Here is a 24189-nt window from a genome sequence, read left to right as displayed (position 1 = left end):
CCGCTGAGGCTGGTGTTGTGGGTGCAGCAGAGCGTAGAATAACTCCCCACGGGAGGAGTATAGCCTCAGGGCAGTGTATACGGAGGATGGGGGTGATGGTGCAGGGCAGCAGCAGTAACGACACGGAGTCAGTGATGCAGTCCAGGGCCTTTACTCACAGTTCTTATTATCCAGACCACGTCTGCAGGTAACGGCTGCCCACGTCGTACTGTGCTCACCAGGTGAGGGGCTCAGACAACTCCCAGATAACTTTGGAGCGCTTCACAGGACCCCCTTTGTGTGTCCTTTGTCTGGCCTTTCTTACCAACCCTTCTGTCCGGCTGCCTCGGGCCTCCTCTTGGTAAACTTGGCGCCAGTTTCCCTGACCCTATGTGGTGCCTTCCTAGCGGGTGTAGCGAGGGGCTGCGCCACATAAAATGTCACAGCCTCCTGTTTCTAGCTGAGGGTCGTTTCCTGCCTCCACTAGTTTCGGGGACCGGTCTCCCCCTTTGGCCTGACCCCTCCACGCAGGTGGATTCGGGCGTGCGGTGGCGACTCGCCCGTCCGCACCCCTGGGATCCCTTCGTTCCTCGTTCCTGGAGCCTTCTCCGCTCCTCTTCCTTCCTTCTCCCTCTTCCAGGCCTGGGCCTCTGTTACTAGGCCCGCCTCCGGAGCAGAGCTCATGCAGAGCCCCTGCTCCCTGCCACTTCTGCTCAGACTTCTCTGCACTGAACTAAGATGGTGCCCACCTTTTATACTCCCTTCTCAATGCACCCAGGAACTGCTTCCTCCCTGCTCCTGCACTACAGGGTTCCCCTTCCTCAGTGTTCCCTCCCCCCACTCCAGCCAGGGACAGGGAATATCGTGCCCATCTCAGGGGCATATTGGTCGCCCTGCCCCACGGCAATGTGGTGTAATGCATGCAGGTGTCGGGTCCTGATCCACACTACATCCTTACCTGAGAGTGAGATATCACACCTCTGGGTGAGGTGCAATACCTCTGTAGCAACCGAGCCCTCAGGGTGCTACAGTTCCATTTATCTTCAGCCTAGGTGACGTATTGCGATACAGGGCCGTGATTTTGGCTATAAAAGGGTCCCCTAGACCCCTACCCCAAGCTTTTTAAGAGAATCATATATGGCGTGCCAGGAGACTCTATGGAATGCTATCTCAGCATCCAACGAGAGTATCTAATTACAAATTTTTAACTGCATCTAGCCCAGGAAATACTTTGTGCCTAGTAGCAGTGTCTGCTAGTCAGCAGATTATCCCAGCTGTTAAGCAAGCTACACCACCTGTAGTTTGGACACTTAATTTTTTCAAAGGAAATGCTTCGGGACCACGGGATACTCAGTGAAGAGCATCAGGAGGCACCCCAAGGCATAGGGGCTGGGACTGGCAGTAGGATGCCTTGCGGTGGACAGCCGAGCTCGATCCTTATAAAAGCTTTTTAACTGCAGCAGCTTTAGTGGACGCTACTGGAGCTGGAATTACGCGGCTGCTGGCATGAGACTTGCCCTCCAATAGATCCTTGTAAATGGATTTAAAGTGTATTCATTCAAATTAGAGAGACAATTTAAATTAAAAAGCTTAGAGCTGCCTCCACCACAGGGGGGCTCGCTCGACCCACCAGAGGACAGGCACCAGTATTGGGAGAGGGGGGCTGCCGCGTAATTCCAGCTCCAGTAGCGTCCACTAAAGCTGCTGCAGTTAAAAAGCTTTTATAAGGATCGAGCTCGGCTGTCCACCGCAAGGCATCCTAGTGCCAGTCCCAGCCCCTATGCCTTGGGGTGACTCCTGATGCTCTTCACTAAGTATCCCGTGGTCCCGAAGCATTTCCTTTGAAAAAATTAAGTGTCCAAACTACAGGTGGTGTAGCTTGCTTAACAGCCGGGATAATCCGCTGACTAGCAGACACTGCTACTAGGCACAAAGTATTTCCTGGGCTAGATGCAGTTAAAAATTTGTAAGTAGATACTCTCGTTGGATGCTGAGAAAGCATTCCATAGAGTCTCCTGGCACGCCATATATGATTCTCTTAAAAAGCTTGGGGTAGGGGTCTAGGGGACCCTTTTATAGCCAAAATCACGGCCCTGTATCACAATACGTCACCTAGGCTGAAGATAAATGGAACTGTAGCACCGAGGGCTCGGTTGCTACAGACGTATTGCACCTCACCCAGAGGTGTGATATCTCACTCTCAGATAAGGATGGAGTGTGGATCAGGAAGCGACACCTGCATGCATTACACCACATTGCCGTGGGGCAGGGCGACCAATATGCCCCTGAGATGGGCACGACAGTCCCTGTCCCTGGCTGGAGTGGGGGGAGGGAACACTGAGGAAGGGGAACCCTGCAGTGCAGGAGCAGGGAGGAAGCAGTTCCTGGGTGCATTGAGAAGGGAGTATAAAAGGTGGGCACCATCTTAGTTCAGTGCAGAGAAGTCTGAGCAGAAGTGGCAGGGAGCAGGGGCTCTGCATGAGCTCTGCTCCGGAGGCGGGCCTAGTAACAGAGGCCCAGGCCTGCAAGAGGGAGAAGGAAGGAAGAGGAGCGGAGAAGGCTCCAGGAACGAGGAATGAAGGGATCCCAGGGGTGCGGACGGGCGAGTCGCCACCGCACGCCCGAATCCACCTGCGTGGAGGGGTCAGGCCAAAGGGGGAGACCGGTCCCCGAACTAGTGGAGGCAGGAAACGACCCTCAGCTAGAAACCGGAGGCTCTGACATTTTATGTGGCGCAGCCCCTTGCTCCACCCGCTAGGAAGGCACCACATAGGGTCAGGGAAACTGGCGCCAAGTTTACCAAGAGGAGGCCCGAGGCAGCCGGACAGAAGTGTTGGTAAGAAAGGCCAGACAAAGGACACACAAACGGGGTCCTGTGAAGCGCTCCAAAGTTATCTGGGAGTTGTCTGAGCCCCTCACCTGGTGAGCACAGTACGACGTGGGCAGCCGTTACCTGCAGACGTGGTCTGGATAATAAGAACTGTGAGTAAAGGCCCTGAACTGCATCACTGACTCCGTGTCGTTACTGCTGCTGCCCTGCACCATCACCCCCATCCTCCGCATACACTGCCCTGAGGCTATACTCCTCCCGTGGGGAGTTATGCTACGCTTTGCTGCACCCACAACACCAGCCTCAGCGGTCTGCCCTGTAGCGGCGGTTCACTCTGACCGCAATCCACGGGTGGCGTAGTCGGACATTTAAACATCAAAACCACATAAATAGTTCCGCCACTGGTTTGACCGCCCTGAGCCACGGAACCGGATCGCCGCCACGAAGACTACAACCACCAGCATCCACCAAAAAGGGTCCGGCTCCGGGTGTCCCAAGGCCCAGGGGGTGCGTCAGAACATTTTCATCACCTTTCACAATCACCAATGGGACAAGGCAGGGATGTCCTCTGTCCCCTCTCTTATACATCCTAGTGACGGAGCACCTGCTCTCATCAATTCGCCATAACCCCAATATTAGGTGGATTGAGGTGGGAGGCACCGAGTACAAGTGCTCTCTATTTGCTGATGATGTCCTAGTATATATCACTCAATCACATATATCCATCCCTGCTGTTATGGCTGAAATAGATCACTTTGTTACATGGTAAAATTTTAAAATCAATGCAGCGAAGTCTGAGGCCCTTGATGTCTCCCTCCCTAAATCCATATAGGATTCCATCCAGTCCAACTTTCCCTTTGCCTGGCCCTCACAGGTTATCAAATACTTAGGAATTCCTATTCATAGAGACCTCTCCCATCTATGTTATCTTAATTTTGGGCCCTTTATTGAACAATTCCATACAGACCACGGTTGGCAAGTTAGAACTGTAAGATTCACTACGTGAACCACTGGTGTTTTGTGGAAAAGCACATGTACACCGCGTTCCAAATTATTATGCAAAAAGTGTTTAGGAGTGATAAGGGAAGAATTTGTTTATTTGTCAGTTAAACTCATTGATGGTGATGTGTGTCAGGGCTCTTTATATCACTATAAGCAATTGCAGACACCTGTGCTAATTAGTTTGGCAGGTGTGTCCAATGAAAGGCAAGACTACTTAAGAAGGCTCTCTCACATTATTAAGCAGCCTACATTTTCTGCCAAAATGGGAAAGAAAAAGGATGTGTCGGCTGCTGAGAAGCAACAAATTGTGGAGTGTTTAGGTCAAGGCATGACTACAATCAACATTGTGCGATGATCAGGATGAAGTGTCTTGGCAATCAAGAAGTATGTAGCTGATTCACAGTACACACGTGTGCGTGCTGATAAGGGCAAATTGAGGACTCTTTCCTACAGGCAATTACGTCAGGTTGAAAGAGCAGCGGCAAAAAAGCCTTGTCATAGCAGCAGACAAGTTTTTGAAGCTGCTTGTGCCGCCAACGTCCCCCGAACAACAAGATGCAGGATCCTTCAGAGGTTTGCAGCTGTGCATACGCCATCCTGTCGACCTCCTCTATCCACTTCACACAAGCAGAAACGGCTCCAGTGGGCCAAACATTACATGAAGACTGATTTCAAAACTGTTTTGTTCACGGATGAGTGCCGTGCAGCGCTCGATGGTCCAGATGAATGGAGTGGAGGATGGCTGGTTGATGGACACCCCACGCAAACACGGCTACAGCGCCAACAAGGAGGAGGTGGAGTAATGTTTTGGGCTGGAATCATGGGGAGAGAGATTGTCGGCCCCTTTAGGATCCCTGAAGGCGCTAAAGATGAACTCCATATTGTATGTGGATTTTCTCAAACAGCACTTCCTGCCATGGTTCAAGAAGAAGAACCGTGTATTTCACAGCAAGATCATTTTTCTGCATGATAATGCACCATCTCATGCTGCACATAAAACATCTGCATCTCTGGCTGATATGGGCATAAAAGGGGACAAACTTATGGTGTGACCCCCATGCTCCCCTGACCTCTACCCCATTCAGAACCTTTGGAGCATCATTAAAAGGAGTGTCTATGATGGCGGGAGGCAGTTCACATCTAAGCAACAGCTCTGGGAGGGTATTCTGTCCTCATGCAAAACAATTGAAGCAGAAACCATCCAAAACCTGACAAATTCAATGGACGAGAGAGTTCAGAAGCTCCTTTCGAACAAGGGGTCCTATGTGAAAATGTAACATCACCTAGAATAAAGTTTTGAGTTGAAAACTGTTTGATTTCAGTTTCTAACAACCTGCTAATGCTTATAATTTCAAAAATGACCATTTTTTTGGTCTTTATTAAAATGAAAAGGTTGATCGAAAAGTTTGGGGGATCTAAGAGTGTGGCAACCCAGTAGTCATGATTACTTCGAATTCTGACAATATGAGGGTCATGCTGCAGGTAGTGCAGCAAGAAGTCACTTATGTGTCTTGCGCATCTCGGAGCCCCAAAATTATTTTCCGGGCTAGATGCAGCTAAAAATTATTTTTAATTTTAAATCTGGTGAAGCTTATTATAGATGGCCTAATAGGATCAGTGCTGCACACTGCTACAAAGCCCAAATTATTTTCCAGTCAAGATACAGATAAACATGATTAGTAATTTGAAAGCTTAAAACGGTTGGTAGGGTGATTTTAACCAATCATCAAGCTTTTACTCTCCCCAGGATGACACAGGGGTAGAAAAGTCGTTTCGGATCCATAATTTGTTCATCTTTATGAACGTGAGTCTGTCTACATTATCAGTGGAGAGCCGCGTGCGCTTATCTGTCAGCACACCACCAGCAGCGCTGAACACACGTTCAGACAGAACGCTGGCTGCGGGGCATGACAAGATCTCCAAGGCGTAAGTGGCTAGCTCCGGCCATTTATCCAGATTGGAAGCCCAAAAAGAGCAAGGGTCCAGTGACACAGTCGTGGCTTCAATGTTTACTTGGAGATACTCCTGTACCATCGTCTCTAGGCGTTGACTATGTGTCAGACTTCTTGTCTCCTGTGGCCTTGCAAAGGATGGGCTAAAAAAGTGGTGAAATGATTCCGCAAAATTGATGTTACCAGCAGATACTGTGGTTCTGTTACAGTTTGAGTGCTGAACACTTGACTGTCCCACGGTTGGCAAGTTGGAACTGTGAGATTCACTACGTGCACCACTGGTATTTTGTGGAAAAGCACATGTAAGATTCTGCAACAGTCTCTGCTGATACTCCTGCATGCGTGCATCCCTTTCTATGGCAGGAATAATTTCTGCAAATTTACTTTTGTACCGGGGATCTAACAGTGTGGCAACCCAGTAGTCAGGATTATTTCTAATTCTCACAATTCGAGGGTCATGTTGCAGGTAGTGCAGCAAGAAGGCACTCATGTGTGTTGCGCATCCAGGAGCACCAAGTCCCTGTTGTGTTGGTGGCGAGGTAACAATCATGCTTCCTTCCTCTGTCCTCTCCCCCCAACCTCGCACAACAGAAATGTGATCAAGGTCTCCCTCATCTGATGAGTCTTCCATCAGTTCGTCCTCCACTTCTTCCTGGGCTCCTGCACCTTCCTCACTAGTTTGGCTGCTACCATGCGCCCTGGTAAAACCATCTCCCCCACCCTCACATGCCTGCCGCCTTGGTGCTGCCGACCGTCTGGACCTTGCAGATGTTAGCCCTTCCGCATACAACTCCTCCTCCTCTACTTCCTCCACCTCCTCTTGTGCCACCACCTGACTCCGAATTCTGTTTAACATGTGCTCCAGCATGTAAATCACCGGAATAGTCATGCTGATAATGGCATCGTCAGCACTAAACATCTTCGTCGCCATTTCAAAACTGTGCAGAAGGGTGCATAGGTCCCTGATCTGAGACCACTCCTCCAGCGTGATTTGCCCCACCTCTGAATCTCGTTGGCCCAGGCTATACGTCAGAACGTATTGCACCAGGGCTTGTCGGTGCTGCCACAGTCGCTGCAACATGTGCAGAGTTGAATTCCACCGGGTAGGCACATCGCATTTTAGCCGGTGAAGTGGCAGGCCCAACGACTTCTGTAGAGATGTAAGTCGCTGAGCTGCGGGATGCGAACGGCGGAAGTGAGCACACAGCGACCGTGCCCTCTGCAGAAAGCCATCTAGTCTGGGATAGTGGGCTAAAAATTGCTGGACAACCAGGTTCAACACGTGAGCCATACAAGGCACGTGTGTGACATTGCCCCGGCGAAGGGCCGCACCCAGGTTTGCAGCATTGTCGCACACGGCCTTCCCTGGTTTCAGGTCCAGTGGAGACAACCATTCATGAAATTGGTTCTCCAGAGCTGACCACAACTCCTCAGCTGTGTGACTCACATTTCCCAGACATTTCAATGTAAAAACCGCCTGATGACGTTGAGCCCTACTGCCAGCATAGTAAGGAGGTATGCAGGATCCCTTCTGCGCAGTTAGGAAGCTTGTGGCATGACCAGACAGGCTTTGGGTGCAGGTGGAAGACCGAGAGGAGGTTGAGGAGGCAGAAGCAGTGGAGGAAAAATGACATAAAGAGGATTGACGCACAACTCGTGGGGACGGCAAGACTTGGACAGCAGCCCCTTGTCCTGCTGTCACCATAGTTACCCAGTGCCCAGTCAGCGACATGTAACGCCCCTGTCCATGCCTACTCGTCCAAGTGTCTGTGGTGAAATGCACCCTGTCACACACAGAGTTTCTCAAAGAAGCGGTGATCTTGTGTGCGACATGCTGGTGGAGCGCAGGCACACCTTTCTTTGAGAAGTAGTGCCGACTGGGCATCTGGTACTGGGGCACTGCGACGGACATAAGGTCTCGAAAATCCTCTGTGTCCACCAGGCGGAAAGGCAGCATTTCTGTAGCCAAGAGCTTGCAGATGGTGAAATTCAACCTCTTAGCTTTCTCATGGCTAGGAGGAAATGGTCTTTTACTTGTCCACATCTGAGGGACCGAGGGCTGGCTATTGTGCTTAGACGGGGTTGATAAGGGTGTCCCCGGCAAACTGCCGGTCTGTGAGGAAGATGCAGGCGGACATGTTAGGTTGCCTTGATCCAAAGGTGGTGCTATCGATGTCGGACAGCGCTCAACACCAGCTGGTGTTACCACCTCCAAAGAAAATGATGACCTGCCAATCACGCTGGCTGTTGCGGGTAAAGAGGTGGCAGGTCTGCGCCCCAAAACAGGTGTGACTGCTGTCCCCCCAGTCACAGAGGATGAAGAGGCCGCGGATGCACAAGATATGGCAGACGGTGGTTGGCCCGGCCGGCTAGACCGCATTGTAGCACACTGAGCTTCCCACTGCAACTTATGCTTCATGTCCATGTGCCGGTTCATGCATGAAGTACTCAAACTATGTATTTTTTGGCCTCTACTTAGCTTTTGCTGACAAATGTTACAGATAACACGAGTTCGGTCATCTTTATCGATCTGAAAAAATGCCCAGGCTATGCAAGGCTTAGCACCCATGCGACCTGAAGAGCCACCACGACTTGTGGTGAGAGGCAGAGTTGTGTTTGAGGATGCAGTTGTTGACGTGCTTCCAGTACTACGTCTCTGTCCAGGAAGGCGCAACCTGACCTCGTCGTCACTAGCATCTTCCTCCACCTCCTCTGCTGACCTCATCTCTTGGCTGACTGTGGGTTGACAGTAAGTGGGATCTCCGACCTCATCATCATCACCCTGTGCGTTATCACACCCGTCGTCCTCAGAGCCAACCTGTTCCTGCCCTGACAAAAAACTAAAGTTGCCGCTCCAATCAGGTATTTGAGTCTTATCATCGTCTTCCTCATTGTCTCCACCAACAGGAGTTACAGTTTGGGAATGAGGGTCTACATTATGGTCAGAACCTTCTGCGTCTGGTCCTGGATCCGACTCATAAAGATTCTGGGCATCAGTGCAGATCATTTCCTCGTCTGGATTCACAGAAGCGCTGGAGTCGACCTCTGATTCCCAGGCTATAGTATGAGTAAACAGCTCTGCAGACTCAACCATCTGTTCTACCTCATACTCAGACGGGCAGCTGGAGATTTGGGAGCTGTGAGGAAGCAAGTGCGATTTGGGTGACACCTTTGAGGACTGGAGTATTTGTGATGTTGAAGTTGATGTGGAGAGCCCACTTAAAGGAGCACTTGATATCCGTTGAAGCACCTGCTGTTTTTGTGCCTCATCTGGAATTTGTAGCGATTGGCGTGGCCGTAAGAAAGGGATCTTATCACATTGTCCGCTAAAAGAAGTAGACATTTTAGTTTGGCTGGAAGATGGTCTTTCTTCTGCACCTACCCCACGGACACAACCTTTTTTCCCCTTCCCAACACGCCTATTCCCCTTTCCACCAGCAGCAGGCCTTTTTCCACTCATTTTGGTGGTTAACTAATTCACAACTCTGGAGTTGTTTGCACAAAAAAACAATGGATGGTAACCGAGCAGAGCTGAGTGGCCAAACTGTGGTATTAGGCCAAAACTATTGGCTGGGTTAGATGCAGAAAAAAATTATTTTTAATTTGCAACCTGATGGAGGTCAGTATAGATGGACTAATAGACCAAGTCCCACACACCGCTAGAAGCCCAAATATTTTTTCAGAGCTAGATGCAGAAAATTTTTTTATTCAATTTGCAACCTGATGGAGGTCAGTATAGATGGACTAATAGACCAAGTCCCACACACTGCTAGAAGCCCAAATATTTTTTCAGAGCTAGATGCAGAAAAAAATTATTTTTAATTTGCAACCTGATGGAGGTCAGTATAGATGGACTAATAGACCAAGTCCCACACACCGCTAGAAGCCCAAATATTTTTTCAGAGCTAGATGCAGAAAAAAATTATTTTTAATTTGCAACCTGATGGAGGTCAGTATAGATGGACTAATAGACCAAGTCCCACACACCGCTAGAAGCCCAAATATTTTTTCAGAGCTAGATGGAGAAAAAAATTATATTCAATTTGCAACCTGCTGGAGGTCAGTATAGAAGGACTAATAGAACAAGTCCCACACACTGCTAGAAGCCCAAATATTTTTTCAGAGCTAAATGAAGAAAAAAATTATTTTTAATTTGCAACCTGATGGAGGTCAGTATAGATGGACTAATAGACCAAGTCCCACACACTGCTAGAAGCCCAAATATTTTTTCAGAGCTAGATGCAGAAAAAAATTATTTTTAATTTGCAACCTGATGGAGGTCAGTATAGATGGACTAATAGACCAAGTCCCACACACTGCTAGAAGCCCAAATATTTTTTCAGATCTAGATGCAGAAAAAAATTATTTTTAATTTGCAACCTGATGGAGGTCAGTATAGATGGACTAATAGAACAAGTCCCACACGCTGCTAGAAGCCCAAATATTTTTTCAGAGATAAATGAAGAAAAAAATTATTTTTAATTTGCAACCTGATGGAGGTCAGTATAGATGGACTAATAGACCAAGTCCAACACACTGCTAGAAGCCCAAATATTTTTTCAGATCTAGATGCAGAAAAAAATTATTTTTAATTTGCAACCTGATGGAGGTCAGTATAGATGGACTAATAGACCAAGTCCCACACACCGCTAGAAGCCCAAATATTTTTTCAGAGCTAGATGCAGAAAAAAATTATATTCAATTTGCAACCTGCTGGAGGTCAGTATAGAAGGACTAATAGAACAAGTCCCACACACTGCTAGAAGCCCAAATATTTTTTCAGAGCTAAATGAAGAAAAAAATTATTTTTAATTTGCAACCTGATGGAAGTCCGTATAGATGGACTAATAGATCAAGTCCCACACACTGCTAGAAGCCCAAATATTTTTTCAGAGCTAGATGCAGAAAAAAATTATATTCAGTTTGCAACCTGATGGAGGTCAGTATAGATGGACTAATAGAATGATGCTATGCCCAAAAGATTTTACTTCACTAGGTGCAGTAAAAAAATTGGTATTCTATACACAGGTGGTATATCTTGCAACACAGATAGGCTACTCCACTGACTAACACACTCTGCAATAGGCCAAAAAGGATTAGCTTTGCTAGATTCAGCCAAATGCTGTGAAAAAAACTTGCACAGCACTGGCACAGACCTGCCTGGCAAAAACTGATAGGAACTGATGTAACCTAGTCCTGAAAAGGACTCCAATTACAATTAGTCTTTACTCCCACAATCTATCTATTTAAGAGCACAGACCTGCCTGATAAAAGTCGTAGGAAATGCTGTAACCTAGTCCTTAAAAGGACTGCAATCACAACTATTCCCTACTCCCAAGCTATCTGTATATTTGTGCGAAAATTGGCTTGAAATTAACAAGGTATAGCGCACACAGCAACAGCGGTGCCGTCTAACACGCAGCTGCAGCAGTGAGAAAATGGTGGCGACGGGGAAAATGGCTTGGTCTTATAGGGCAAGGACATGTGACATACACTGCCAATCACACATGCCCTTGCTTGTGTGAAAAAAAGCACTTCGCTCCGTGTGTGCGCTGCTGATAGGCTGACAGATTGCACCTCCCCACTGCAAATGCGGGAAAGAGAAAAAAAAATGGAGATCTTCATTGTTCCTGCAGAGATCCATCCCCTGCCCCTCCCCCCGCCCCGCTGTACACTCAAACTGCGTATTAACATTCATTTTCATCATTACTGAGAAAAAATCCAGTTATGATTTTGGTGCACGAACAGTTATCGAACATAACCTCGAACAGCCGAATTTTTCTCAAATTGTTCGTGTTCGCCGACCGGCTCGAACACCGCCCAAAACAGCTCGAATTTGAGATTGGCGAACAGTTCGAGTAGAACAACGCTCATCTCTACTGGTGACTCGGATAAACTTATCCTCAAAAGCAGAGGTGACTCTTGGTCTTCATTTCCTAGGGCGGTCCTCATGTGAGCCAGCTTCTTTGTAGCGCGTGATGATTTTTGCAACTGCACTTGGGGACACTTTCAAAGTTTTCCCAATTTTTCACACTGACTGACCTTCATTTCTTAAAGTAATGATGGCCACTCGTTTTTCTTTACTTAGCTGCTTTTTTCTTGCCATAATACAAATTCTAACAGTCTATTCAGTAGGACTATCAGCTGTGTTTCCACCAGACTTCTGCACAAATCAACTGATGGTCCCAACCTCATTTATAAGGCAAGAAATCCCACTTATTAAACCTGACAGGGCACACCGGTGAAGTGAAAACCATTTCCGGTGACTACCTCTTGAAGCTCATCAAGAGAATGCCAAGAGTGTGCAAAGCAGCCATCAAAGCAAAAGGTGGCTACTTTAAAGAACCGAGAATATAAGACATATTTTCAGTTGTTTCACACTTTTTTGTTAACTATATAATTCCACATGTGTTAATTCATAGTTTTGATGCCTTCAGTGTGAATGTACAATTTTCATAGTCATGAAAATACAGAAAAATCTTTAAAAGAGAAGATGTGTCCAAACTTTTGGTCTGTACTGTATATTATAATGCAGTCTGCAGATCCTGCAGGGCACGTATCAGGTTAGCTACAGCTGACAATGAATTAAGGCTTGCAAGAGATGTCAAAAGCAATAAAAAAGGATTTTGGGGGTATGTCAAAAGTAAAAGAAAAGTCAAAGATGCTATAGGATTTTTACAGGATGAAAATGGTGATATGGTAAGAAAGGATGTTGAGAAGGCCGAACTTTTTAATTCCTATTTTGCATCTGTTTTCTCTCAGAAAGAAAATGTAACATCAACTGATCTTCACTGTCCTATTAAAGGAATAGAAGAACCCAAGTTATCTGTAAACAGAGAGATTGTGAGGGAATATTTAGCTAACATAAATGAGTTCAAGTCTCCAGGTCCAGATGAATTACACCCCATAGTACTGAAGGAGATCGTAGAAGAAATTTTAGAACCACTCTCCATAATCTTTGAAAATTCTTGGAGAACAGGAGAAGTCCCAGAAGACTGGAGAAGAGCAAATGTTGTTCCTATCTTCAAAAAGGGGAAGAAAGTGGACCCAGAGAACTATAGGCCTGTGAGTCTGACTTCTATACCAGGAAAGATCTTTGAACAAATTATTAAACAACATGTATGTAAGTACCTGGATAAGAATGAAGTGATTGACCAGAGTCAGCATGGGTTTGTAACTAACAAGTCATGTCAGACTAACTTAATTTCCTTCTATGACAGAATCACTGACTGGGTGGATCAGGGAAATGCTGTAAATATAGTATATCTTGATTTCAGCAAAGCATTTGACAAAGTATCTCACACCATCCTTACTGAAAAAGTTACCAAGTATGGAATGGACAAGGCAACTGTTAGGTGGATTTATAACTGGCTTAGTGATCGGACTCAAAGAATGGTCGTAAATGGCTTCACATCCAGTTGGATGAATGTCTCAAGTGGGGTACCACAGGGCTCTTTCCTGGGACCTGTATTGTTCAACATCTTTATCAATGATTTAGATGAAGGAATTGAGGGTAAACTGATTAAATTTGCTGATGACACAAAGCTAGGAGGGATAGCTAATACTAGAGAAGAGAGAGCGAGGATTTAAAAAGACCTAAATAAACTGGAGCAGTAGGTAGTAACTAACAGAATGGTTTTTAACAGGGAAAAATGCAAAGTACTCCATCTGGGCAATAAAAATGAAAAAAGCATATACAAAATGGGAGGAATAGAGCTAAGCAGCAGTACATGTGAAAAAGACTTAGGTATACTAATGGATCATAGACTGAAAAGGAGTCAACAGTGTGATGCAGCAGCAAAAAAGGCAAATACAATTCTGGGATGTATTAACAGAAGCATATAGTCTAGATCACGTGAAGTCATTATCGGACTTTACTCCTCTTTGGTCAGACCTCATCTGGAATACTGCGTCCAGTTTTGGGCACCACATTTTAAAAAAGACATCGACAAACTGGAGCAAGTTCAGAGAAGAGCGACCAGAATGGTGACCGGTCTGCAAACTATGTCCTATGAGGAACGGTTGCAGGATTTGGGAATGTTTAGCTTGCAAAAAAGAAGACTGAGAGGAGACTTAATAGCTGTCTACAGATATCTCAAGGGCTGTCACATTGTAGAAGGATCATCTTTATTCTCATTTGCACAAGGAAAGACTAGAAGCAATGGGATGAAACTGAATGGGAGGAGACACTGATTAGATATTAGAAAAAACTTTTTGACAGTTAGGGTGATCAATGAGTGGAACAGGCGGCCACGAGAAGTGGTGAGTTCCCCTTCAATGGACGTCTTCAAACAGAGGCTGGACAGATATCTGTCTGAGATGATTTAGTGAATCCTGCTTTGAGAAGAGGTTTGGACCAGATGACCCAGGAGGTCCCTTCCAACTCTACCATTCTATGATTCTATGACCTAAATTTATTATTAAAATTAAGTGCACTGGGCCAGATTCATCATTTGAGATTTATTTAAGTCAATTTTCTTTTTTGTCTTGTACTATTTGCTGATTTTTTTTTTTACACCAAAATTCTTGAAAATGACGCACACTAATCATGAATTCAGCACCAAATCAAAAAATGCTCTTTATATTTGTCTTTAACTGTTTTCTGCAACATTTCAGCACCAAAAGTCACAAACCCTCTGAAAAGTCTAAAAAATGTTTCCAGGCTGAAAACTTCATGTGAAACCTTACTCTAGGCAGGGCCTTGAGTGAGATGCTCCAAAAAATGCAATATTTGTTAAAAGTTGCATTTCAAAAATCTGTCTATGACATCTGGAAAGGCAAGATTGTTGAGGAAAAAAAAAAAAAAAGACTTTAGAAAGAAAGACAACTTAAAAAGTGACTCAAAACATAAAGAGGATAAGGCTCCTAAAAAGAAGGAAAGCACACCAGAAAAGTGGAGAAACAGCAATGATGAATTGAGGCAAATGCTTCTAAAAAAATAAATCTCAGAATGACTTGAATAAATTAAAGCATTCTAAAGTTATTACAATGTAAAGTGACACATAGCTTAAAAATTGGGGCTTTGTCCTAATGTAATAAATAGGTTGCTTCATTATGGGGTTAATGAGAAGTTTTTTATACAACTTCTCATTAACTATACAAATTCTTCATTTTCTGAGCTACTTTTTCAGTGTTATAAAAAACCAAGCAATGTGAACTGAGGTCTAAGATGGTAGACATGCAAGAAATAGGAGCATGTTCACACTAGCAAAAAGAAGCAAAACCTACAAAAGACAAAATTATATCTCATACCCTACCATCATTATATATAAATGTAAAGCAAAGTTGCATAATAAATATAGGGTACTTAGTGAACTATTTTTGATCAAAAAAAGTATACAAGCCGTCCCACCAGCGGCAAGGTGACCCTTAATTGGGACGGTACCTATACTGTCTATATTAAAAACCTTACTGTATATCAAAGTTGAAGTAATGCATATAAAAGGGTAGACAAATAGGACCGGGTCCCAACTCCAGACCACCTAGGCCCGTGGTAAGCTACATATATACTAATCAGTTCAACAAAGGGGATGCCACACCCTTAAATTGCACAGAATGCAAACAAGACAAAAAACCAAGCAATGTGAACTGAGGTCTAAGATGGTAGACATGGAAGAAATAGGAGCATGTTCACACTAGCAAAAAGAAGCAAAACCTACAAAAGACAAAAATATATCTCATACCCTACCATCATTATATATAAATGTAAAGCAAAGTTGCATAATAAATATAGGGTACTTAGTGAACTATTTTTGATCAAAAAAAGTATACAAGCCGTCCCATTTGTCTACCCTTTTATATGCATTACTTCAACTTTGATATACAGTAAGGTTTTTAATATAGACAGTATAGGTACCATCCCAATTTAGGGTCACCTTGCCGCTGGTGGGACGGCTTGTATACTTTTTTTGATCAAAAATAGTTCACTAAGTACCCTATATTTATTATGCAACTTTGCTTTACATTTATATATAATGATGGTAGGGTATGAGATATATTTTTGTCTTTTGTAGGTTTTGCTTCTTTTTGCTAGTGTGAACATGCTCCTATTTCTTGCATGTCTACCATCTTAGACCTCAGTTCACATTGCTTGGTTTTTTGTCTTGTTTGCATTCTGTGCAATTTAAGGGTGTGGCATCCCCTTTGTTGAACTGATTAGTATATATGTAGCTTACCACGGGCCTAGGTGGTCTGCAGTTGGGACCCGGTCCTATTTGTCTACCCTTTTATATGCATTACTTCAACTTTGATATACAGTAAGGTTTTTAATATAGACAGTATAGGTACCGTCCCAATTTAGGGTCACCTTGCCGCTGGTGGGACGGCTTGTATACTTTTTTTGATCAAAAATAGTTCACTAAGTACCCTATATTTATTATGCAACTTTGCTTTACATTTATATATAATGATGGTAGGGTATGAGATATATTTTTGTCTTTTGTAGGTTTTGCTTCTTTTTGCTAGTGTGAACATGCTCCTATTTCTTGCATGTCTACCATCTTAGACCTCAGTTCACATTGCTTGGTTTTTTGTCTTGTTTGCATTCTGTGCAATTTAAGGGTGTGGCATCCCCTTTGTTGAACTGATTAGTATATATGTAGCTTACCACGGGCCTAGGTGGTCTGGAGCTGGGACCCGGTCCTATTTGTCTACCCTTTTATATGCATTACTTCAACTTTGATATACAGTAAGGTTTTTAATATAGACAGTATAGGTACCGTCCCAATTTAGGGTCACCTTGCCGCTGGTGGGACGGCTTGTATACTTTTTTTGATCAAAAATAGTTCACTAAGTACCCTATATTTATTATGCAACTTTGCTTAACATTTATATATAATGATGGTAGGGTATGAGATATATTTTTGTCTTTTGTAGGTTTTGCTTCTTTTTGCTAGTGTGAACATGCTCCTATTTCTTGCATGTCTACCATCTTAGACCTCAGTTCACATTGCTTGGTTTTTTGTCTTGTTTGCATTCTGTGCAATTTAAGGGTGTGGCATCCCCTTTGTTGAACTGATTAGTATATATGTAGCTTACCACGGGCCTAGGTGGTCTGGAGTTGGGACCCGGTCCTATTTGTCTACCCTTTTATATGCATTACTTCAACTTTGATATACAGTAAGGTTTTTAATATAGACAGTATAGGTACCGTCCCAATTTAGGGTCACCTTGCCGCTGGTGGGACGGCTTGTATACTTTTTTTGATCAAAAATAGTTCACTAAGTACCCTATATTTATTATGCAACTTTGCTTTACATTTATATATAATGATGGTAGGGTATGAGATATATTTTTGTATTTTGTAGGTTTTGCTTCTTTTTGCTAGTGTGAACATGCTCCTATTTCTTGCATGTCTACCATCTTAGACCTCAGTTCACATTGCTTGGTTTTTTGTCTTGTTTGCATTCTGTGCAATTTAAGGGTGTGGCATCCCCTTTGTTGAACTGATTAGTATATATGTAGCTTACCACGGGCCTAGGTGGTCTGGAGTTGGGACCCGGTCCTATTTGTCTACCCTTTTATATGCATTACTTCAACTTTGATATACAGTAAGGTTTTTAATATAGACAGTATAGGTACCGTCCCAATTTAGGGTCACCTTGCCGCTGGTGGGACGGCTTGTATACTTTTTTTGATCAAAAATAGTTCACTAAGTACCCTATATTTATTATGCAACTTTGCTTTACATTTATATATAATGATGGTAGGGTATGAGATATATTTTTGTCTTTTGTAGGTTTTGCTTTTTCAGTGTTATGGAGTAACTGTTCTGAATAGAGATGAGCGTTGTTCTACTCGAACATGTTCGCCAATCTCAAATTCGAGCTGTTTTGGGCGGTGTTCGAGCCGTTCGGCGAACACGAACAATTTGAGAAAAATTCGGCTGTTCGAGGTTATGTTCGATAACTGTTCGTGCACCAAAATCATAACTGGATTTTTTCTCAGTAATGATGAAAATTAATGTTAATACGCAGTTTGAGTGTACAGCGGGGTGGGGGGAGGGGCAGGGGATGGATCTCTGCAGGAACAATGAAGATCTCCATTTTTTTTCCTCTTTCCCGCATTTACAGTGGGGAGGTGCAATCTGTCAGCCTATCAGCAGCGCACACACGGAGCGAAGTGCTTTTTTTCACACAAGCAAGGGCATGTGTCATTGGCAGTGTATGTCACATGTCCTTGCCCTATAAGACCAAGCCATTTTCCCCGTCGCCACCATTTTCTCACTGCTGCAGCTGCGTGTTAGACGGCACCGCTGTTGCTGTGTGCGCTATACCTTGTTAATTTCAAGCCAATTTTCGCACAAATCTACAGATAGCTTGGGAGTAGGGAATAGTTGTGATTGCAGTCCTTTTAAGGACTAGGTTACAGCATTTCCTACGACTTTTATCAGGCAGGTCTGTGCTCTTAAATAGATAGATTGTGGGAGTAAAGACTAATTGTAATTGGAGTCCTTTTCAGGACTAGGTTACATCAGTTCCTATCAGTTTTTGCCAGGCAGGTCTGTGCCAGTGCTGTGCAAGTTTTTTTCACAGCATTTGGCTGAATCTAGCAAAGCTAATCCTTTTTGGCCTATTGCAGAGTGTGTTAGTCAGTGGAGTAGCCTATCTGTGTTGCAAGATATACCACCTGTGTATAGAATACCAATTTTTTTACTGCACCTAGTGAAGTAAAATCTTTTGGGCACAGCATCATTCTATTAGTCCATCTATACTGACCTCCATCAGGTTGCAAATTGAATATAATTTTTTTCTGCATCTAGCTCTGAAAAAATATTGGGCTTCTAGCTGTGTGTGGGGCTTGTTGTATTAGTCCATCTATACTGACCTCCATCAGGTTGCAAACTGAATATATTTTTTTCTTCATCTACCTCTGAAAAAATATTGGGCTTCTAGCTGTGTGTGGGACTTGTTCTATTAATCCATCTATACAGACCTCCATAAGGTTGCAAACTGAATATATTTTTTTCTGCATCTACCTCTGAAAAAATATTGGGCTTCTAGCTGTGTGTGGGACTTGTTCTATTAATCCATCTATACAGACCTCAATCAGGTTGCAAACTGAATATATTTTTTTCTGCATCTACCTCTGATAAAATATTGGGCTTCTAGCTGTGTGTGGGACTTGTTGTATTAGTCCATCTATACTGACCTCCATCAGGTTGCAAACTGAATATATTTTTTTCTGCATCTACCTCTGAAAAAATATTGGGCTTCTAGCTGTGTGTGGGACTTGTTCTATTAATCCATCTATACAGACCTCCATCAGGTTGCAAACTGAATATATTTTTTTCTGCATCTACCTCTGAAAAAATATTGGGCTTCTAGCTGTGTGTGGGACTTGTTCTATTAATCCATCTATACAGACCTCCATCAGGTTGCAAACTGAATATATTTTTTTCTGCATATACCTCTGAAAAAATATTGGGCTTCTAGCTGTGTGTGGGACTTGTTCTATTAATCCATCTATACAGACCTCCATCAGGTTGCAAACTGAATATATTTTTTTCTGCATCTACCTCTGAAAAAATATTGGGCTTCTAGCTGTGTGTGGGACTTGTTCTATTAATCCATCTATACAGACCTCCATCAGGTTGCAAACTGAATATATTTTTTTCTGCATCTACCTCTGAAAAAATATTGGGCTTCTAGCTGTGTGTGGGACTTGTTGTATTAGTCCATCTATACTGACCTCCATCAGGTTGCAAACTGAATATATTTTTTTCTGCATCTACCTCTGAAAAAATATTGGGCTTCTAGCTGTGTGTGGGACTTGTTCTATTAATCCATCTATACAGACCTCCATCAGGTTGCAAACTGAATATATTTTTTTCTGCATCTACCTCTGAAAAAATATTGGGCTTCTAGCTGTGTGTGGGACTTGTTGTATTAGTCCATCTATACTGACCTCCATCAGGTTGCAAACTGAATATATTTTTTTCTGCATCTACCTATGAAAAAATATTTGGGCTTCTAGCTGTGTGTGGGACTTGTTCTATTAATCCATCTATACAGACCTCCATCAGGTTGCAAACTGAATATATTTTTTTCTGCATCTAGCTCTGAAAAAATATTTGGCCTTCTAGCAGTGTGTGGGACTTTCTCTATTAGTCCATCTATACTGACCTCCATCAGGTTGCAAATTGAATATCATTTTTTTCTGCATCTAACCCAGCCAATAGTTTTGGCCTAATACCACAGTTTGGCCACCCAGCTCTGCTCGGTTCCCATCCATTGTTTTTTTGTGCAAACAACTCCAGAGTTGTTAATTAGTTAACCACCAAAATGAGTGGAAAAAGGCCTGCTGCTGGTGGAAAGGGGAATAGGCGTGTTGGGAAGGGGAAAAAAGGTTGTGTCCGTGGGGTAGGTGTTAAAGCAACAGTAACATCTGCAGAAGAAAGACCATCTTCCAGCCAAACTAAAATGTCTACTTCTTTTATCGGACAATGTGATAAGATCCCTTTCTTACGGCCACGCCAATCGCTACAAATTCCAGATGAGGCACAAAAACAGCAGGTGCTTCAACGGATATCAAGTGCTCCTTTAAGTGGGCTCTCCTCCACATCAACTTCAACATCACAAATACTCCAGTCCTCAAAGGTGTCAGCCCAATCGCACTTGCTTCCTCACAGCTCCCAAATCTCCAGCTGCCCGTCTGAGTATGAGGTAGAACAGATGGTTGAGTCTGCAGAGCTGTTTACTAATACTATAGCCTGGGAATCAGAGGTCGACTCCAGCGCTTCTGTGAATCCAGATGAGTAAATGATCTGCACTGATGCCCAGAATCTTTATGAGTCGGATCCAGGACCAGACGCAGAAGGTTCTGACCATAATGTAGACCCTCATTCCCAAACTGTAACTCCTGTTGGTGGAGACAATGAGGAAGACGATGATAAGACTCAAATACCTGATTGGAGCGACAACTTTAGTTTTTTGTCAGGGCAGGAACAGGTTGGCTCTGAGGACGACGGGTGTGATAACGCACAGGGTGATGATGATGAGGTTGTAGATCCCACTTACTGTCAACCCACAGTCAGCCAAGAGATGAGGTCAGCAGAGGAGGTGGAGGAAGATGCTAGTGACGACGAGGTCAGGTTGCGCCTTCCTGGACAGAGACGTAGTACTGGAAGCACGTCAACAACTGCATCCTCAAACACAACTCTGCCTCTCACCACAAGTCGTGGTGGCTCTTCAGGTCGCATGGGTGCTAAGCCTTGCATAGCCTGGGCATTTTTTCAGATCGATAAAGATGACCCAACTCGTGTTATCTGTAACATTTGTCAGCAAAAGCTAAGTAGAGGCCAAAAAATACATAGTTTGAGTACTTCATGCATGAACCGGCACATGGACATGAAGCATAAGTTGCAGTGGGAAGCTCAGTGTGCTACAATGCGGCCTAGCCGGCCGGGCCAACCACCATCTGCCATATCTTGTGCATCCGCGGCCTCTTCATCCTCTGTGACTGGGGGGACAGCAGTCACACCTGTTTTGGGGCGCAGACCTGCCACCTCTTTACCCGCAACAGCCAGCGTGATTGGCAGGTCATCATTTTCTTTGGAGGTGGTAACACCAGCTGGTGTTGAGCGCTGTCCGACATCGATAGCACCACCTTTGGATCAAGGCAACCTAACATGTCCGCCGGCATCTTCCTCACAGACCGGCAGTTTGCCGGGGACACCCTTATCAACCCCGTCTAAGCACAATAGCCAGCCCTCGGTCCCTCAGATGTGGACAAGTAAAAGACCATTTCCTCCTAGCCATGAGAAAGCTAAGAGGTTGAATTTCACCATCTGCAAGTTCTTGGCTACAGAAATATTGCCTTTCCGCCTGGTGGACACAGAGGATTTTCGAGACCTTATGTCCGTCGCAGTGCCCCAGTACCAGATGCCCAGTCGGCACTACTTCTCAAAGAAAGGTGTGCCTGCGCTCCACCAGCATGTCGCACACAACATCACCGCTTCTTTGAGAAACTCTGTGTGTGACAGGGTGCATTTCACCACAGACACTTGGACGAGTAGGCATGGACAGGGGCGTTACATGTCGCTGACTGGGCACTGGGTAACTATGGTGACAGCAGGACAAGGGGCTGCTGTCCAAGTCTTGCCGTCCCCATGAGTTGTGCGTCAATCCTCTTTATGTCATTTTTCCTCCACTGCTTCTGCCTCCTCAACCTCCTCTCGGTCTTCCACCTGCACCCAAAGCCTGTCTGGTCATGCCACAAGCTTTCTAACTGCGCAGAAGGGATCCTGCACACCTCCTTACTATGCTGGCAGTAGGGCTCAACGTCATCAGGCGGTTTTTACATTGAAATGTCTGGGAAATGTGAGTCACACAGCTGAGGAGTTGTGGTCAGCTCTGGAGAACCAATTTCATGAATGGTTGTCTCCACTGGACCTGAAACCAGGGAAGGCCGTGTGCGACAATGCTGCAAACCTGGGTGCGGCCCTTCGCCGGGGCAATGTCACACACGTGCCTTGTATGGCTCACGTGTTGAACCTGGTTGTCCAGCAATTTTTAGCCCACTATCCCAGACTAGATGGCCTTCTGCAGAGGGCACGGTCGCTGTGTGCTCACTTTCGCCGTTCGCATCCCGCAGCTCAGCGACTTACATCTCTACAGAATTCGTTGGGCCTGCCACTTCACCGGCTAAAATGCGATGTGCCTACCCGGTGGAATTCAACTCTGCACATGTTGCAGCGACTGTGGCAGCACCGACAAGCCCTGGTGCAATACGTTCTGACGTATAGCCTGGGCCAACGAGATCCAGAGGTGGGGCAAATCACGCTGGAGGAGTGGTCTCAGATCAGGGACCTATGCACCCTTCTGCACAGTTTTGAAATGGCGACGAAGATGTTTAGTGCTGACGATGCCATTATCAGCATGACTATTCCGGTGATTTACATGCTGGAGCACATGTTAAACAGAATTCGGAGTCAGGTGGTGGCACAAGAGGAGGTGGAGGAAGTAGAGGTGGAGGAGTTGTATGCGGAAGGGCTAACATCTGCAAGGTCCAGACGGTCGGCAGCACCAAGGCGGCAGGCATGTGAGGGTGGGGGAGATGGTTTTACCAGGGCGCATGGTAGCAGCCAAACTAGTGAGAAAGGTGCAGGAGCCCAGGAAGAAGTGGAGGACGAACTGATGGAAGACTCATCAGATGAGGGAGACCTTGATCACATTTCTGTTGTGCGAGGTTGGGGGGAGAGGACAGAGGAAGGAAGCATGATTGTTACCTCGCCACCAACACAACAGGGACTTGGTGCTCCTGGATGCGCAACACACATGAGTGCCTTCTTGCTGCACTACCTGCAACATGACCCTCGAATTGTGAGAATTAGAAATAATCCTGACCACTGGGTTGCCACACTGTTAGATCCCCGGTACAAAAGTAAATTTGCAGAAATTATTCCTGCCATAGAAAGGGATGCACGCATGCAGGAGTATCAGCAGAGACTGTTGCAGAATCTTACATGTGCTTTTCCACAAAATACCAGTGGTGCACGTAGTGAATCTCACAGTTCCAACTTGCCAACCGTGGGACCGTCAAGTGTTCAGCACTCAAACCGTAACAGAACCACAGTATCTGCTGGTAACATCAATTTTGCGGAATCATTTCACCACTTTTTTAGCCCATCCTTTGCAAGGCCACAGGAGACAAGAAGTCTGACACATAGTCAACGCCTAGAGACGATGGTACAGGAGTATCTCCAAGTAAACATTGAAGCCACGACTGTGTCACTGGACCCTTGCTCTTTTTGAGCTTCCAATCTGGATAAATGGCCGGAGCTAGCCACTTACGCCTTGGAGATCTTGTCATGCCCCGCAGCCAGCGTTCTGTCTGAACGTGTGTTCAGCGCTGCTGGTGGTGTGCTGACAGATAAGCGCACGCGGCTCTCCACTGATAATGTAGACAGACTCACGTTCATAAAGATGAACAAATCATGGATCCGAAACGACTTTTCTACCCCTGTGTCATCCTGGGGAGAGTAAAAGCTTGATGATTGGTTAAAATCACCCTACCAACCGTTTTAAGCTTTCAAATTACTAATCATGTTTATCTGTATCTTGACTGGAAAATAATTTGGGCTTTGTAGCAGTGTGCAGCACTGATCCTATTAGGCCATCTATAATAAGCTTCACCAGATTTAAAATTAAAAATAATTTTTAGCTGCATCTAGCCCGGAAAATAATTTTGGGGCTCCGAGATGCGCAAGACACATAAGTGCCTTCTTGCTGCACTACCTGCAGCATGACCCTCATATTGTCAGAATTCGAAGTAATCATGACTACTGGGTTGCCACACTCTTAGATCCCCCAAACTTTTCGATCAACCTTTTCATTTTAATAAAGACCAAAAAAATGGTCATTTTTGAAATTATAAGCATTAGCAGGTTGTTAGAAACTGAAATCAAACAGTTTTCAACTCAAAACT

Source organism: Phyllobates terribilis, unplaced genomic scaffold, assembly GCF_046119375.1.
Source record: "Phyllobates terribilis strain yellow unplaced genomic scaffold, ASM4611937v1 Scaffold_1__5_contigs__length_1240528914, whole genome shotgun sequence".
In the NCBI taxonomy this organism is placed as follows: Eukaryota; Metazoa; Chordata; class Amphibia; order Anura; family Dendrobatidae; genus Phyllobates; species Phyllobates terribilis.
Note: the sequence above shows the minus strand (reverse complement) of the source record.